Source organism: Filicampus tigris, chromosome 7 (genome assembly GCF_054856515.1).
Source record: "Filicampus tigris isolate MCC_2025a chromosome 7, RoL_Ftig_1.0, whole genome shotgun sequence".
Lineage (NCBI taxonomy): Eukaryota > Metazoa > Chordata > Actinopteri > Syngnathiformes > Syngnathidae > Filicampus > Filicampus tigris.
In genome coordinates, this window is record NC_141223.1 from 18181302 (window position 1) to 18200984 (window position 19683).

At 39.7% G+C, this 19683-nt stretch overlaps 1 long non-coding RNA gene across 1 annotated transcript; it reads right to left on the reverse strand.

The window, feature by feature from the left end:
- Positions 1 to 8885: 8885 nt before the first annotated feature.
- LOC147144985 (uncharacterized) lies at positions 8886 to 17501 on the reverse strand. Its single transcript, XR_015087372.1, has 3 exons — positions 17321 to 17501; positions 10146 to 10271; positions 8886 to 8970 (listed from the first exon to the last, which is right to left on the reverse strand). It is a non-coding gene; the product is annotated as an uncharacterized LOC147144985 (long non-coding RNA).
- Positions 17502 to 19683: the final 2182 nt, after the last annotated feature.

Sequence of the window (19683 nt, forward strand, 5' to 3'; positions counted from 1 at the left end):
TTATATGACAACGAATGTGCAATGAATCTTAGCATTTTATGGAGAAATAACATATAATAGTTTTGGGGTTGAATAAACAAGTACAATTGATTGACAATTATGTTAAATAGATAGATATGTATATGTTTATCTATTGATGAATAATAGATAAAGACTACACACAGCCTTACATTTATTACAAGTTCAAAGAGATATGCATCATTTTTACTGTACAGGCAGTTGATATACTACACTTTAACTATAAATATAGTTAACTATAAATATAGTTAATTAAAGTGTTAAATATTCATAAGTCATATAAAAGTTAAAATATGTAATATATTAAAAAAAAACAGTAACAATTGTTTAGATTATTTTTCTTTTTTAGGAAGAGTAAGTGGACAAATATATGAAACAAATGTTCTGCTGAACTGATTTTGAGCCTCAACTATGACATGTCTTGCTCGGCGTCTTACCCTGCAGTAGTCAAAGACGTACCTGCCAAGACAGACAACTCTTTGCCCTTGGCAACAAATAGTGAAAATTCTGATTGGTTGACAATACAACCTTCTAAATTATACATTATATATATATATATATATATATATATATATATATATATATATATATATATATATATATATATATATATATATATATATATATATATATATATATATATGTATGATTTAATGTATAATTTAGAAGGTTGTAAGGTTGTAAACTAAACAGACTGATAGAAGAACTATTTGACTGACGGACAGATAGATGGAAGGAAGCTATAAACAGAGAAGACTTAAACGGGACTAGCATGCTAGTAACATTCAGTACAGTAAATACAGAAACACTGACCGGTGAAGCTGCAGAGAACTACAGCATAAACTACAGGAGATACTAGCTAAACTTGCTACCTTGCTGGAGAGACGGAAAAGTCATTTGGCCAGCAGACGAGACTGACAGACAGATGTATAAAGAAACAGACAAATACAGCTCGAGAGCCAGTCTGTAATTCTGTGCCGGGTGAATTTTGAGCTGAATGCTGAACAAGCGTATTTTGCTCTTGTTTAACAAGTCTTTCTTTATGCTAACATCTTTGAATATGCATACTGAAGCACAGGGAATTTATTTCCCCAGCGTTATTTAAAACAGAAACCATTCCAACATTTAGAATCAAGCAAATTACGAATCTCGTCAACTGGGTGTCTCTCATCAAGAAATGTATTCAATAGTGATGACTTTTCAGAGGATTAGTGAGAGATTTAACCTGTTGGTGGCTCAGAATCAAAGTCAGGGACCCACCAGTGTCTGTGTGATTCAAATAATAATGAAAAACATGGAGCAGTTAACCATTACGATAGCACTTCACCGAGGCTTCTTAAAAAAATTTTAAAAGAAAAACACCCCCGTGGCCACTTCATTAATTAAACCAATGCAACCGGCGGGATGATGGATCCTTCTTTGATGGATGTGCTAAATGTTTTATGTTAAGATATTTTACGGGAATTGACTTCATGGCTGCCATGTTGCATTATGTTGTCTTGACAGATGGCAGACTTGTGTATGATGTGGAAAAATATATGATTATAACCTTTCCAACCTCTAAAAGTATTTTTTAAGAAAGTGATGTTGGATTCACATTGCATTGTTTAAGTGAAACAATTTGGCTTTGTGTCATGACAGTGTAAATGAGGTGGAGAGAGACCTCAAAAATATCTTTAAAAAAAAAACAACTCTTAAGTGAAGTCACTCGTATGTCAAGGCACCACTGTATAATACACTGAAGGTGTGACTATCATTGGGTGAAGAAATAATGACTAAAAAAAGATTAAATGAAAATATCAAAAACAAAATAAAATCCTGACACTCCTTCAACTATAAATGAAAAGATAAAATACAATACAATGCAATACAATACAATCTTATTTATATAGCCCATTTCACAACAGCTACAGCTGTAACAATGCACTTCACACACAACAACAAAAATAGCCATAATACAACAAGTGAAATCAATAAATTAACACAAAACACTCTATACAATAGACACCAGAAAACAGCCGAAAATGTGTCAGTCTCAGGTCAGATAAAAAGACAACGAATAGAAATGTGTCTTCAAACGGGTTTTAAAAATGGACAGAGAGGGGGCTTGCCTAACATCCAATGGAAAGTCATTCCAAAGGGAAACTAATCGCTTGGCGATACTGTATTTGAAACGAAAGACTGACAGGCTCACCGGGGACTAAATGCATCTCCTTTTAGCACCTTCCAGAGATGAGACACGTTTTTCATATCAGGGTAACTCATGAACCATTTAAGCTAGCAACGTAATTCCAACAGATTCTGAAAGCAGAGAAGTGGAGCTTTGGAGTGGAGGGTTAGGGTTAGTGGAGCAAAAAAATGGGCTTCCGACTATTCTTAGTCCAACTATTTCTATTATACGTTTCCCGTTAATGGTTTATCGCCGCCAAAATGGACGTCCGTCATAGGCGGATAGGCGGACCGGTCCGTCACATAGGCGGTATGCCCAGCTCTGTAAATCACAACGCAGGGTAAAATCCATATTCCACAAGCTTTTATAGGTCAAATTTAAAAACAAAATGAACATATCTCAAAGGCCTGATGTGCAAGAAACAAGTTAAAGACATTATTTTAAATCTGCTTCAGAAATAATGATTAAAAGCTACCATTGATTAGTGTTAATGAAATCACAAAATAAAAACAAGATGGTGAAAACAAAAAATCTTTAATTTACGTTCCAACGTTGTGGAGCAAAGAAGCTGGAGGAGGGATTTTTTTTGTTTCAACTTGATTTAGCTAATGTTAAATGTGATCTGTGTACTTTATTTAGCTTAACATGCATTCATAGTATACCGGCTGATTGATTAAATTATTCTGTACAGGTCAGGGACGAACATAGTTTTGTATTTGTATTGAATTGATGAATCAAGGAGCATTCCACTGGAGTGGTAGATAGTTACACTATCTGTCTTTGCGCAGGGTGTGCTTGCGTGCAGGAGTAGAAGTTGAAGAAGGGGCCCTTTGTGCCTCATTTATGCAGGATGTAGTGAAGCCATCAGATGACATGCCCATGTGGCCAAAAGAGACAAAAAATAAATGAATATAAGGGGAAAGCAGGAAAACAATCGTCAGTCTCCATGCATGAGGCACCGAACTCCGTTCTTGAGACTGTTACTTTTGAACTTTTGTCAGACATTAGTTCTAGTTTTGGTAATTGTTATGTTTGTTAATATATTGAGGACGGTGAATCCAAAATCTGATCATGGTCAGGGGAAGTCAACCCAAAAATGTTCTTTACAATAGCATGTTCTATGCAGCCCCGCCATTCTAAACACGGCATTCTGATTGATATTGTGTTTGTGGAATATGAGTTAAGTAGTAAAATCCACCAGTTTTTGTCCACCTCAGGGGGCGGTCATTTTGTCACTTGCTGTCAACTGAAAATGACATCACACTTGCTTAGGCCTCGGGTAATGACCAATAATGGCTCAGCTTCAGAAAACAGGTGACCAGAATGCGCTGTTTGGACTATTGGAGGTGCATAGAACATATAAAAGACAAAGAAAAATAAAGAACAATTTGGGGTTGACTCCCTCTTTAACCCTTTAAGGCCGGGAGCAGAGAACCATAAAAGCCGGGAGAGCGTTTCCATCATTTTCTTTTTTTAATCCAATTCTCCGTCTATTAGTCAATGAAATGCATCAGAATATGCACGTGACGGTGTCGTGACCCCTCAGAGGATGTCCCAGAATTTTTTTTCAACCAAAATGGCGGATGCGCAGACGATCGCAGGAGTTCTGAATTAAGTAACGTCAGTGATATAGACGACGCACTTGTGGACTGTGAACCAGTGGAACCAGTCGAACGTGATGGTTAAGATATATTTTTGTAGACTAGACAATGACAATATCGACGTCTTTGTAACAGAATAGAGGATGGTAATCACCACTCGATTTTTAAAAATTAGAAATAGTGTTTCTCTTGCACTGACAGTTTATTTTTGCATCTTCAATTGAAACAGTGAATAATAATAAACACGGGCCGGTGTGAAAGCCGCATATTTAAAGCTCTCAAATTATTTTGGACTTCCGTTTCATTTACAGTGTACATGCAGCCACATCGGATATGTATCACTTGAAATGAATCAGAGTTGGGCACTCGGGTCTACTCTGTAATGTAAATCCAGCTCAAAAGAAAAAGTCTTGTTCTGCTTAGAGCACAATGATATGGACTCTGCTTTGTTTTAAGGATCAGAAAGTGATGGCACATATATACTGTGGCCAACTATAAAACGCATATATGCATGCTCAGGTGTGTGTGTGTGTGTGGACGTGTGCGTGTGGGTGTGTGTGTGCGTGTTTTGATTGACAGCTGCCACTGACCCATGCCAGTCAGAGTGCCATGCTGCGGGGCGACAGGGTCGATCGCTACGGAGACGACCTTCGCCCTCATCTGCATCCCGCCTTCATTAGCGGAGCCAGGCAAGGAGAATAACAACCCAATAAATTAATAAAGAGAAAGCGGCAGAGGGGGGAGGGAGGCGGAGGGCTGGGGGTGGTTGTTGCGGACATGAGAGGTGGGGAGCAGAGAGTCGGGTGATGGGGGAAAGGGTGGGGAGGACTGAGGAAAAGAGCAGTGAAGTATGGAGGGCTAGGACTGAGGGGGTGAAAGCTTTGTGGCTGACTGTGTGTTCACTTTAGGTAAAAAATAAACCAAGGGAGCTTGAAGATGATGGACGGACGAGCTTTAGCTGGAAGGGCTTTGTTAGATAATAATAAAAAGATAAATAAATAAAAATTCCCAAATCTAGGGCTAATTCATAAATGTGCTGAGCTCTTTTTGCACATACATTTAGTATTAAAATGTTCCATTGAGATCACTTAGTATTTGGAATATGCATCAGGATGAAACAATTTGCGGTTTTCCCAACTACATTGCAGTTCCCCTACCGCACCACAGCTACATTGAATATTTTTGTCTTTATCAACTTGTCTATCATGGCAATCCCTACTATATGGCAGAAATCTGCAGTTTATGTCTATCTTTTTTTAAAATGTTTTTTTACAGTCAACCGACGTCGCCAAAGCACTTTTCAGCACACATTGAGCACACTCACACAGTAGCTGCTGTCGACCGCAGCTCACAACCAGACACCCTCACACTTGGATTCGCCGAGGTCATGCCCCACCAGGCCATTTTTAAAGGCACACGGACACTACAATACTGCAGTATTTTCTATGCATTTTATGCTTGCCATTGCTTTCTGTGCCAAAATACATTTACAATGTTTAAAAAGTGTGTTTAAAGATGTTTAATTGTATGTTTAGCGGTTAATCAATTTTTTTTTTTATGTACATTGTCTCTCTATATTGCAGATTTTCACCTGCGAGAAATGGGGGTTTGCTCAATTGAGAAAGTGATCAAATTTCAGAATTGAATTTTTAATTAGCGTTAATTATTTAATTAGTGTAATGTGCTTGGCTGTACGGTCGCTGGAAGCGAGGGAGCAAGCAGGGGCTAGTTAACTGTATGAGTGATACACATCGCATGAAAACAAAGAATTGTCTGGCTCTTGCTGCTGTCGGTTAGGCACATTGAATGACACTACGAAAAGGACTGAAACTAGGGCTGTTCGATTAAGCGATTTTAAACCGAAACCAAATTTTCTAGATCAAACGATGTTAAAAACCTTCAAATCGGCACGTTCGATTTTTTTATTTTTGGTGTATCTAAGCCACGTTAGTTTCCTCTGCATTTCAGCTTCCTCCCACCAGTTCGCATACCGGAAAAACTACAACAGCATCCATGGCTACCGGCAATTCTGCTATTTGCTCAGGCAAGTGAGCGTTTAGTTCATAAATCGGGCAAATATAGATCTGTAGTGTAGTGTGTGCCCCGCATGTACAATACAACCCGCGAGCAAGTAACTCAACGTGTGAAAGTCGTCACTTTTTTTCTCCTCTACAACGGACCTCTGGCCAGCCGGTGCACACGTACTTAAGTTTGACAGTGCATTGTATTATTGAGTGACAGTTTTGCACTAATCATTGATTTATTAATCGTAAAATCGGGGTTTGAGAGAAAATTATCCGGATTTTCTTGTTAGGCAAAATCGAACAGCCCTAAGTGAAACCCTTGCTAGTTTGGATAAAAAGTACTTGTTTTCCTCTCACCTTCTCTTCTGGCATAACAATTTTCCTCACATTGTCCCAACATATTTAGTTTTGATACCCTGAATCAAGTCTGCACCTGTACAGTATGAAAATGGACTCGTCCATTTTCATGAGAAGGGTGGATGGACCTCTTAAAACGAGCTTGATAGAATAGGCATTTGATGTGTATTTGAGGATTGTGAATTAAGACAAATATTGTATATATATATATATATATATATATATATATATATATATATATATATATATATATATATATATGCTATAGGGCAGGTATCCAACTTCTGCCCTTGAGTAGCAGTAGCACTCTCTCAGAACCTCAGAACACCTAAAAAAAACATCCTGTAAAAGCTTGAACAAGCAACTTAAACAGCATGTGTGTATGATAAAGAATATTGTCAGCGCAAAATGCAGCTTGAAATTATTTTCTTATAATGGTGCTTTGTTAAAATTGACACTAATCTGTGTATGTAGTATCCTGATGGAAAGTAAACGTTGAATTTTGCGACAATAGCAATCATTTTGATCACGATAATCATGATTTTAAATGTTCATTTATTTCACCTCAAGCTTCACACACAATGTTTTACGCAAGATTTTAACATTCTTCATTGTCATACAACTTCATGCTAGAAACAATAAAACACTTGAAATTGCCTAGCTAACTTCAATGACAAATGACGATTTTTTTATGAACTGTTTCACAAGTATACCAAATCAGCCACTAATGTATTGTAACATAATATTGTCAAAAAAAAAAAAAATCATACGCAGACTTGATCCTTCAATGCTATCTTAAATGAGGTCTAGTGAGGTGCGCTGTTGCCAGCATGAGCTCCAAAATTGAAATAACATTCTGACAAAATTCTGGTTAAACTCCAAATTTTTAAAAGCTCCAAGGCGTTTGACTTTGGCGGTCCCACGCTTCTGTATAAACTCTTCCTGGGATGAACCCCGACAGTTACTTAGTATGCCGCCAGCGCAGCCAACGTGTTAATAAAGTATGAGATTTAATCATCTATTGTTCCCGATACTTGTTCATATACACACGGCAAAAATAGAGGGAGGAAACACATCCACTCTGATGGTAAAAGACACACATACACGCACACACACGCACAACAGAAGTGCGGGTGAGCTTGCCTTGTAAATAAATAAATGATGACCAAGTATGTTACACAGGATAGACTGTTGGTTTTGGGCTCTTCCCAGGAGGACTCTAGTAATGATGCATGCTCATTTTGCACCTTAGCTGCACACATCTACTTCTACTACTACCACTACTACTTATAGAGCACTTTAAAAACGATCGCAGCTGTAACAAAATGCTGAACATACTGAAGATTGAACAAAAAACAGTAGTATCCATAGTATTCATCCCTGTCCCCCCGACACCATGTCCAAATTAATCCCGGAGTGTCGTCTGTTTTACTAGTTGAGAGAAATAAATGATGCTCTTTTGCCACGAGAAAATAAAAATGGTTGGTTGGTTTAATTACCTCTGTTTGCAAATGTGACTGTTCATACGCAGAAATTTAAGTGCTGATTCCATTTGAACCAAATAAAATGTTTAAAAAATTGGAGACCCGCTGCGTTTTTTTTCTCAATTTTGTTTGAACTTTTTTTTGCTCTCATTTTGTAACTGAGCCTGCATAGAACATATTCTGGAAAAAAGATGTTTGGGTTGACTTCCTGTTTAAGGTAACTGTGATGCTGATGTGCTATCAAATGCCCCTTGTAGGCACCATACCATTTAAATGTGACCCCTGGTTGATTTACCCCTTGTATGGTGTTGGTATTTTTGTTACTCAGCCGGTGTTCATGGATCTGGCGGACCCGCTAGAATTTTGGGTTTTCAAAACAACGCAATCAAATCATTTTCTGGTCAAATACTCAGCAGATATTTACTACATCCCATTTGCAAGTCATATGAAAAGCAAACATTGTTAATACTTTACTTTACCTTTGTTAGATCACATTTATGAATTTATGTGCTACTCGTTTTTTTTAAAGATAAAACATAATAAAAACGAGAAGAAAAATCCACAACAGTGTGTTAGATTGAAGAGGAGGAGGAGAAGAAGAAGAGATCCTTGTGTCATTTGTCTTTGAATAAAAAACTGAAAATGGGTCCCACAGACCCGAACACCATACAAGGGTTTTTAAAAAAAAGTCCATTTTAGATAACTTCATTTGTTCCCCTTGGCAGTGGAGGCACCAAAAATTGCACTGTACCAAATTGCAGTGCATGGTGTAATTTGGGCTGGTGTACACTTACACAAGAGATCCCTGCGATGCGGAGTAAGTGGTGTTAGAGAAAACTGTTTACAGGGATACTAGTCACGTCCGACTGAATTGAAGAAAGAGCCGAGCAACACGCCGCCTGCTATAACCACCTCATCAAGCGGCGTGAAGAAGATGAGAGAGGACGCAGGTAATGTGCCTGCACCCATTTTGTCTCCAAATGAAAAGAGCTGGCTGCTCACGGTCGAGGCGTACGAATGGCGGCGAGCGGCGCCCACTGCGCCGGGAAGGGAAATTCTCAGGGCGATCGATGGGGAGGATTAGGGCGGGCTTTGGCGGGGGGCTCTGGATCTGAGCGGCGCTCTCTACGGGCGGCCCCATGGGAGGTTCGAAGAGGAAAGCGGGAGGGCAGAGAAGATGAGGGCCAAGGGGGAAAGTGGAGAGAGGCTCTAACCTGGAACTGTCAAGAGGCTGAGGAGGAGGTTGGCCGGGCTGGGAAGACGAGCGCCGTCAGGGTCCCATCAGGCTTCCTGCTAAAAACACAGCAGCGGGGGAACTGTAGAACAAGAACATGGAGATGTATTAGGCTTTTACTTGTATTCTTACTCGTCCATCTTTTAATTAATAAAACAATAAAATCACTATCTATAAAAAAAAAAAAAAAACACTCACTGGCAAGACCACCCGAACCTTTCTTCACTTTCTGCTCACCATGCATACCACCACCCGCAATCCCCATTCCAGCAGTTTTATTTATCTATTTGTTCCCAAGATCTGTAATAATTTGTTCGATATTTCTTTAATTTTTCTGCCCCAATTGACAGGAACAAACGACTGCAACAAAACACTTTACCTCATTCATCAACAGAGAGAAAAACTAGCCAATTCTTTGCCGTTGAAAGGGGGGAGGGCTTTATCTGAATGTTTGAATGACTATATTGTTGAAGAAGGACGTTAATTTTCAGGAATTAAAACATAGTCTAAGGAGTCTATAAAAATATTTTGCGAAACCAGTCGCTGAGTCCAAGACAAGTCTAAGTCAAATGCCCAGGAGTCTGAATCAAGTCTAAAACAACAAAAAAAAGTGTTAGAGTCCAGACGTGAGTCAAAAATAACATTTTTGAGATGATCAAAATAGGCATCTGATTGGTTAAGATGACTTTAAGCACCAAAGCGCAGAGTTGTCAGCCAACAGCGAGGTTACAAAATTTGGTTTTACCAACCATTGAGAACTGGCGTGACGTCTTCAAAAAAAAACAAACCTGAAGCAACTTGTAAGAAGACAATTTCGGACACATTAGGCACCGAGTTGAACTTTGTTACCCTCTAGCGGCACCACAAAAAGAGGTACAGTAATTGTTTTTGTTGTTTATCTGCACACGCGGTTAATAAAGCAAAGTTCCATGCCATCTAAGCTGAGTGTTGAACATAATGAAATTTCCCAAATTTTGTGGTCGTAAAAGTCATATTTTTCTGTATTAAGATTTATTCCTGTTCTCATCTGTGCTTGGACTTGGACTCTGACTCGGACCTTGTGGACTCGGACTTGACTTGGACTTTGACCTTCGTGACTCGAACTTGACTTGGACTCGATCAAGGTGGACTTGACTACAGCCCTGCCTACCACGCATTTTATCGCAGCGGTAAGTATCGCACGGCGATCATACCCTCGCCGTGACAGATTGACCACATTTCAGATAAGATGTTAAAAATTGGCACGTGTGTACACACTTTAACCTGTGGAGGAGATTCCCTCCATCGGCGAGCCTTGCGCCGATGCCCGCGATTGGTCAGCCTGGCTCCGCCGGCTCACCGCACTCCCATGGGTGCACACGGTCGGCTCCATGATTCATTTTGCTATGAGCAGAGGGGGGTGGAGGGAGGAAGGAGCAGAGAGTGAGAGAAGAAACAGCCGAGACCACTGGGAAATTATATGGAGGAGCAGCATGGTGGATGTGGAATTAAACGGCATAATTAATCAAGCACAAAAACAAGCACGCTGCTCATACATTTATTATTTGCATTTTTTTTCCACTTGAGGGGAGGTAATCAGCACGTGTATATGTTGGCGCCCCTGATCCCCGTCACATTGACCTCCAGCCCATGTCCCTGTCTCAAAGCAGTGACCCTACAAGCGCAAGGGGGGAGCAGTTGGGCTCTTTTATTCTTTTTTTTTTTTTTAGTCCCGCTGAATCCTGCTGTTGTCTCCTTGTCCTTTAAATTAGGATGTCTTCAAAATTGGGTTCACAACTCGGAGCTCTCGGTGGAGTTGTTGCGCATTATGCAGGGTGTGCACTTGAGCCATTGAGAGGACATAGTAACCACTTTAAAATAAAGACATACTGCGGATAACACGGCAAAAAAAAAAAAAAAAAGTAGCGTCACGGCTAAACAAGGCAGGACACTTGCGGGTTATAGCACTTTTATCAAAGTATCGATCGGCAAACTCTTGACTGACAAACGATGCTGATTGTCATGCAACCTTGTGGCACATTTTACTGGCTGACCTGATTTAAATGTTAATATCATTCTGCCTTTGCTTCTGTACGGAGAACAAAAGGTCATTTCCTTCTCGTGTTTCTGTGGGCTCATCGAAGGCACGCCCTTAATTTTCCGACCTAAGACATCTAAGTCGCCACACAACGCTCTTTACCTAAGATACACTCAGAGACGCTGCCAGCGAGGTGTTTACTCACCAATATGTTTCTGTGGGAACCTTAATTGGTTAGCGCAGGCATTAAACTCAAGGCCGGGGGGCCAGAGGCGGGCTATGTTTGTCGCCAAAATCTGTACCAACATCGTAAATTGAGCCACAGAGAACTCGGGGCAGAAAAATGCGCACGCACATACAGAACCTTGAACAACACACTCATAATACAAGCAATGTTTTGCTGAGATTCATTTAGCAGAAAATGCCTTTTTCTTTGCTCGTGTACTATCTCATAGTCTACTGGTACTTGTACCGCATGCACTGATTCGCAAGCCACCAGACAGATCGACGGCTCTTTCAATCAACTCTTTTCTAAGAAGCGCAATGACAGAACAATCTCATATTTTTTCACAATTCTAAAAGATTTTTTTCTTTTTGTATTATGCACATGTTGGGCAAAATCGGTGTAGGTGTGCATTTTATTTTTGTGAACCCATGACTGTGTATGGTACGATAAACAATTACTTCTCTGTCATGTTGCTTGTGTGCTAAGGTGTGAAAGTAAAAAAATTGATGAATGCTGACTTCAAGTATTGTATTAAATATTGCACTGCTATGAAAATTTTTTTCATTTTTGATACACAGCTCAACAGCATCAACACAAAATGTGCCGCAATATGTTAGGGTGAGAGTTGTTACCGCAAAACTCTGCGTCTGATTGCACTAAAGGATTATGGGCAGCAATCATGAAACTTTAAATGACTCTTCTAAAAAATGACAAAAACTCAGTTAGCCCGCACTGTGTATTCGCTTTCACTAACACAGAGATATTGCAAGCAAACCTATTTTAAAATAAATTGAACAATAGGTGAATAAACAACCGACGTGTGATTTCAGATCCGGTTATCAATAAATTTCTTGTAACGACAAGATGAGGCAATTATACATTTTTTATGGTTTCACAATCTTAACGGCCCTCTTCGAAAACATATAACTACAATGTGGCCTGTGAGAAATATTAGCTTGACACAACTGTTATAGAGTATTGAGCGGCAAAAATTGTAGCATGATGATTTCAGTTTCACACCAATGAACAACATTGAAGGCTTTTCTGAAGTAGTGCTTAGGTGGGCAGCATGTCTGACTTACAGGTTGAGTTTCAGGTTTCGACTCTTATCTCGGGCCTTCCTATTCTGCGTTCTGCTTGTGTGGCCTCTTCCGACAATACAAAAACATGCCGCTTTATGTTAGCTTCAATGGAGACTCTTGATTATCCAGAGGCGTAAATGTGACTCTTAATGCTCATTTGTCTATATGTACCCTGTAATTGGGCGGGAGCCCCTCCAGGATGTACCCAACGTCTTGCTTAAATCAGCTGAGATTGGCTCCAGCTCACCTGTGACCCTAATGAGGATAAGCGATATAGAAATAAATGGATAGTTGTCAGGGGATGCAGAACGTACTGGGCATTTATTTAAGAGATGGCCTTTTAAATTTCCTTGGGTGAGACGCGCTGCTGTCAACAGAGAACAGTTACAATGGCGTTGGATGTGTAACCGACTCATATGAGCAGCCTCTATTCCCGTCCTCTATGCCCTTGGTTTCTATCAATAATGCAGTGCAGTCTGAGGAAGAACTAGAGGGGCCCCTTGTTTTATGAGGGAGTTCCATTCCTATTATGGCGGCAAAGTAACCGGAATTTGTAAGTCCAAGCGCATTCTAGTCTATGAGAAACCTCTGCTAACACAGTAGTAATGTCATAATTAGAATTAGTGCATTAATTGCGATCAATTAATTACAGGTCAGAGTTAAAGCATCCTTTTTTTTTTAATCGCATTGATCTCATTTTTAATCTCTAACTTTACTGTTTCTGTATGATGATGAGATCCATTTTGATGCTTGGGGCTAGGCTCCTATTGTAGGTGGGAGGGCATGTTTAGGAGCAGAGAGAAGACGTGAAAATGCAGGAGCATCTGAGAGTTGTTGGTCTGATGAATGGTATATCTAAATAAAGCCCTGACGGCACTACTGATAAAGGGAAAGTGATATTCCTTCTTTGTAAGAAAGACTTTGCTTACCAAAGAAGCAGTTGAAGCCTACCACATAAATACAAAGTAACCAGCCGTGACTAAAGCCACAGCTAATGATAGCAACCAAGATGCTAATATAGCGAGCCATTGCAAAGCTCTTCACCACACTAAACTCGAGAACAGCTCGCGTATGAGCAAGTCAGCTACCGACGGGCTGACGAATGTTCTTGCCAAGTGAACAGCGATGAACTACAGGCCGATCAACATAGTTGAAGACAAGGGATTCATTGAGGTGCTTCAAACAGCGTCCAATGACCCATCACGCAAACCATCGTGCAGGACTGCAGTGATGACTAAAATCAGCAAGATGTATGATGGTGAAAAGAAAAGCAAGCTTGATGTTTTGGTGGAGGATTTGGACTAATTTGCTATAACCGCAGATCACTGGGCCTCAACTCGCAGCCACGGTTATTTGGAGGTGACTGCACACTTTATTGATGGTGAGTGAAACTTCAACGCATTTTGCACTGATTGTGGTGAAAACAGAAACCAGGGACTTGGCTGATAAATGCGAAAACGACTCAAGGTGGCAACTGGTAATTGAAAAAAAGATATACACCTTAAATAAATACAGTTACATGCATACAGACATTGGGGAGGCTTTGGGGCTTTTCTCAGCAATTTTTAAGTGAGATTAAAACATAGATTAATTAGATCAATTAATTGCAGATCATTAATCTCTCAATTTTTTAAATCTATTGACATCCCTAGTCATAATTACAGAAAATATTTCTTCTCTGCCATGAGTATCAAAACAATCAAGTGAAAAAGCTTATTTGATCTGTTCTCAAGCGCAGATTTTCTCATCCAATCGGAAATCCAACAACATCTATTTTTGATTTGTGGTTGACAGCATGAGAGGACAGAAAAGATGTGAATGCCCATGTCTGTTTAGGTTTACCATAGTTTCGCCAAACTAGGACTAAACACAGCATCAAAACTAGTGGAAACAAAGGCTGAGCGGAACATCACTAAACTTGAAATTCTTGTTGTCACTGCACAGATCTAAAGGTTTTGAGAAAATACTGAAGCGCTAACCATCGACTAAATTTACATGCAATCAATAATGCTTTTAAAACATGAATATTGGCAGGATTCAGATTTTAAAAGGCCATCTAAATGCACGCAAAAACCTGGATATGCTCTTCATTCTGGTGTTTAAACGCCCAAATAAAATCCCTGGTTTACCCCTTTTCTCATCCGAATATTGGATCATGTTACCACCTTTGAACGCGTTATTGGTTTGTGATCTGCAAATGAATCTTAGTCTTCGTGGTACAGGAAGTATTTTTATGCTCATCACCCTCGCCGCAGTGAGATTAATTTGAATACATTGATTTCTCCATGACGTTTTCACATTATTTTCTGTCTCTATGGCAAAAATGAACGTGTGTATATAGATATACGTGCGTATAACTCCATACGTCTGGTGGGCAACTCACTGGAAATACACAAGCAGAGGTGAACAATCATGGCAAAGCTCAGAGACGCAGCTCAAAAGTACACTTTTGGAGCAAGCCTATTCCTGTGTTCAGTGACATGAACATTATATGTTTTTATTGATGGTAGAAACTATTCATCCATCCATTTTCTATACCACTTATCCTCACAAGGGATGCGGGCGTGCTGGAGCCTATCCCAGCTGTCTTCGGGCAGGAGGCGGGGCCAGCCAATCGCAGGGCACACAGAGACATAGACAAACATCCACACTCACAATCACACCTAGGGGCAATTTAGAGTGTCCAATCAACCTGCATGTTTTTGGAATGTGGGAGGAAACCGGAGTACCCGGAGAAAACCCACGCAGGCACTGGGAGAACATGCAAGCTCCACACAGGGAGGCCGGGGCCGGGATCGAACCCACGACCTCAGAACTGTAAGGCAGACGTGCTAACCAGTCGTCCACCGCGCTGCCTAGTTTATGACGTCTATTTGTGTCATGACATGTCGCCACATAAATCGGGTTTTTTTATATATATATATATATATATATATATATATATATATATATATATATATATATATATACACACACACACACACACACACACACACACACACACACGTAGTCTCTGTAGCGCTAACTGCGACATTGGTCGTAGCCAGAGGGAGTTTCCCACTAGTATCAGAAACCAGCACTGGGTGCAGCAATGTTTGAAGATATAATTTAAAATGCCATTAAAGTCTTTTCTATTAATAAACGAAATGATAATCATTTTTAAGGGAGCAACAATTACTCACAAAAATTCCATTGTGGCTCCGTCCCTTTACCTAATGATTATATACAGGTATGCAGTGCCATCTCACAACACAGTTCCATTTTTTACTTGTGTATCAATAAATATCAGACATGAAGTCACTAAATAATCCCCATCATTGTAGTGCATTTGCATAAATAAATGTCCTAGAAGAAGAGCTATTATGAGCAGCGGGCATAAACCCATCAAGCGAAGCAGCTCAATAGCAGCAGCTTGTTCCTGGAGCGTCGTCATCCATCCAGGTATCAATATGGAAATAGCACCACTATGTCCCAGACATGAATCAATGGCACTCCCACGGGGGAAGCCAGGGGGAGAAGGGGGGGGAGGGGCACCTGAAATCATCAATGAGACGGATCGGCCGGCGGTCAGCCTCGGACAGGCCGTATTGATAAGAGCATTTCCACCTGTAGTGGCCGGCCCGCATCACAATTCAATAGGCGGCACAGCTGCGCGCTCCAAGTCGCACAAAGACACGCTTGAGCACGGCTACGTGCCTCGACTCGTCATGGTGGATCATCGTGTCGCCTTCCTCCCTTCTCAACGCTTCTTTGAAAGCCTTGGAGTACAGGGGGGAAGAATTAACAGTTGTGGGACTTGTTGCGACTTAGATGGAACTGAAATTGTATGATGCAATCCAGTGAATTAAAAAAAAAAGTTTTCAAGGGCCAAAAAGTCTAATTTGATATCCAGTATTGTGTCCACGGGTGCTGTGATACTAATCAACAACGAAGTGTAACTGACGCAGTGTGACTGAGCAACACAAATGAAAACGGCAATAATGACACCACAAAAATGCAAATTGGCAAGTGTCACTATGAAATTCTGAGTCAACTGTTTAAGAATTAATGGCAAGGAGAAAGACGCTAATGGAATGTCTGCTGGTGTTGGTGTGCACAGGGCCAAACTTATAATTTGGCAAACTCAGACATCTGCCTGAGGCCCCAAGATTTCCAGGGCCAATGCACATCTCATTAAAAAACAAAAAAACAAAAAACGTTTTCTTCCATTTAAACAATGATTATGGTTTTAGGCTTTAATCAGTCACTTAAAACGAAATCAAAATGCCTAATCTATCATGATTGTTTTGAGTATTCTCCCCCTCCCTTCTCATGCAATGGACGATTCCACCCTCTGACTGCACAGGTGGAGACTTGATTCAGGAAGTGTATAAAAATTAGCGTTCAAAAGCTCTATGTTTAATCTGAAAAAGCACATTTTGGTCAAGTGTATTTGATTCCAGTTTTCTTGCTATTTTTAGTTTTTGTAGTCAGTTCACCACAACATCAGATAAAATATGGAATACAGTAAATCTCTCCTGTTCACGAACAGAGCAGACAGAGCCTTTGTGGTAATTACTCCCCAAATTATGGTACTAACCCCCACCGTTGCAGTTTTAAGATCATTTCTTAAAAAACACTTTTTCTCCTTGGTGCTCCCTCACCAAGAGATGCAGGCCTGGTGTTTGATTTCTTTCTTTCCTACTCTGGCACGCTGTGTTTTATTGGTTTTATATTGTTTGATTTTATCTTCTGAAATGTTACATAGATTTATATCCTGTGTGTTTTAAATGAATTGAGCAGCACATTGGACAACCCTGTTGTTTTTTAATGTGCTGTATAAATTCATTTGGATTGGATTTTGTTGTATGGGAACAGGTTTTTGAAAGTAAAAAAAAAAAAGCTTGCGAGCTTGTTGCTGATATTATGAAAACAGGTAATTGTCAATAAAAAAAATCGCTTTTACTTTCGTACTTAAGTACATGGAGACTGTACTGTTTTCCCTTTTTATTTGGGTAAAGGAACCCGGTCAGTACAGTACATTATGTCTAACATAAGTGTCTATTTAAGTACAAAGTGTGAACTCTGTGGTAACCACTGCAAATGAACTTTATGTTACTCGCCCCACCTTTTGAAGTTAGACGGAGGCCTCGACATGTTCTCATCTTCTTGCCTCGCCGACAGGACCGACTCAATTGCGCATCTTTGAGCCAATCAATGAGCTTCTGTTTGTGGCCATCGCCCGGACGAAAGAAGTCAACAGTACTTGAAGTGGCCTCCAAAACACTAGTTTTAGGCGTGTGGGGCGAGGGAGCCCCCTAGTGGAAAAAATATACATTACATGCACAGGAAATTTGATTTGGTACACCGAGTAGAACCGTATTTATGGGGAAAATATGCAGTATGTCAAAAGATATAAGCTTAAATTCCACGCAAATTTTGTAATTCTACCACAATTACATTTGTCCTTCTATTCGTTGAGATTGTGTATTATTATTGTACTTTGTATTGTGACCTGATCTTAGGTTTTAGGGTGCCTACAAATAAAATGCGATATCATTCTCAATTAAACTTATACAATAAATCCCCTGCTCATTTTCGATGCTGCGTCTCTGAGCGGTGCAGAATTGTAAAATTGAATACAGATGATTAAGTACTGTGTTGCACTGGTGTGTTGTTTACTATCTTGATGTGAATGCATGCAATGTATGAAATTGAGCGCTGTTCCTAATACAGTATTTTTTTCCCACTCATGTACTCTAAATGGCAGACAAAATCTTAGTAATCCCTCCTTCTATTGAGTTTCAAACTACTGCAAATTAACACACACAAACATTGTTAAATATCCAAAAACTGAGCAACATAATGTCATTTCTTTCTTTCTTTTTTTTAATCAATTAAATGTGTTTTCACTTTAATTTCCAATATATATTAGAACAATATTTTTGTGTCAATTTTAAATTTGATCTTTTAATTGTCTTTGCAAAGGGCATATATATTTTTTGTATTGTCGGTGTAGCTGTACATAATAATTTTCAGTAAATGCATCATTGCATTCCTGAGATAACTTTCTGTCCATCGCAACACCTTAAAGGTTAAAGTTGAAGGGTCATGTGCCCTGTGTGTAAGCTTGCCTGACCTTTTCACGTGCCAGGTTGGAGAGGGAGAGAGAGGGAGAGGAAGTGGGGGAGAGAGAGAGAGAGAGAGTGGGGGAGAGAGATAGAGAGAGAGACAGAGAGAGAGAGAGAGAGAGAGAGAGAAAGAGAGAGAGAGAGTGGGAAGGAGGGAGAGAGAGAGAGAGAGTGGGAGGGAGGGAGAGAGAGAGAGAGAGAGAGAGAGAGAGAGAGAGAGAGAGGGAAGGAGGGAGAGAGAGAGAGGGAGAGAGAGAGAGAACACAAAGGTCATGCACATGGATTTCCTTTGCTACAACCCAATGAAAAGGGCAGACGAGGGCACGTCAAATGGCAGCCAGGCCTCCACATCATCTGCACAGTGGCATTGTGGTTTAATTGTTTACCCATGAGTAATGACATATGTCAGTACGTGCTAGTATGTTATTTAGGATAGCTAAAATTCATCCTGTATTAACTTTGTTGACTAATTTAACCGCTGAATGTAGTCGTCTATATAATATGGCTTCATGATTGTGCACATGCTAAGGTGCTTAGTGTTGATGCTTTTTTTTTTTTTTTTTTAATGATGATTTTATGTGTTGTTACAGACTTTGGTAAATAGATCTAAACGTGTAATCCAAGTGCTTAGCTGCCATCTTGTGGCATTCATAGGCAGTTTCAAACTCCTCTTAGGGCAGTATCAATTTAAAGTGGATTTTCATTAATAATACTTGTCAAAATTGAACCCTGTTGAGATTTGCAAAGGGGTAGGGGTGTTTGGTAATTTATGAGAAACAATAGCAAAGTTCGACACTGTGATCATAAACAACAAAGTGTTTTATAAAGATATATTCTACAAATTCTGTGAGGGAAATCAGGAATTCAGTTAAGGAGTGTTTGATGTTTAACTTTGGGGTGTGCACCTCACCAGTAAAACACAATTTGATACCCCTTGATACATGGGGTGCGATATGAATCAATTTAGTTCGATTCGGTGGGATCCCAATTTGATATGGTCTGGCTCACTTCGAAAAGGTATACGATGCAATGCGTTTCTTGTCATTTTACAGTATGAATGAACTTGTCAGTACCATAAATGTGTCATTTCCTTCAAATACAGTATATATCTCTTTAATAAGAGGCGATTCGATACACATTGTCATATTATAAAATATTTTAAAGTGGAACCATACAATTCAGCTCGATTTGATGCACTCATCTTTTAAATCAAAATCAATTTTCCGATTCAAACCATTTTGTTACATCCCAAGTTTAAATGGTTTTGATTAAAATTACAATAACTTATTTGTACATCATTAGCCGATCAATAAAATGTTTTAGCATAATTTATGTTTTACAAAAATAAGGTCTTAACTTG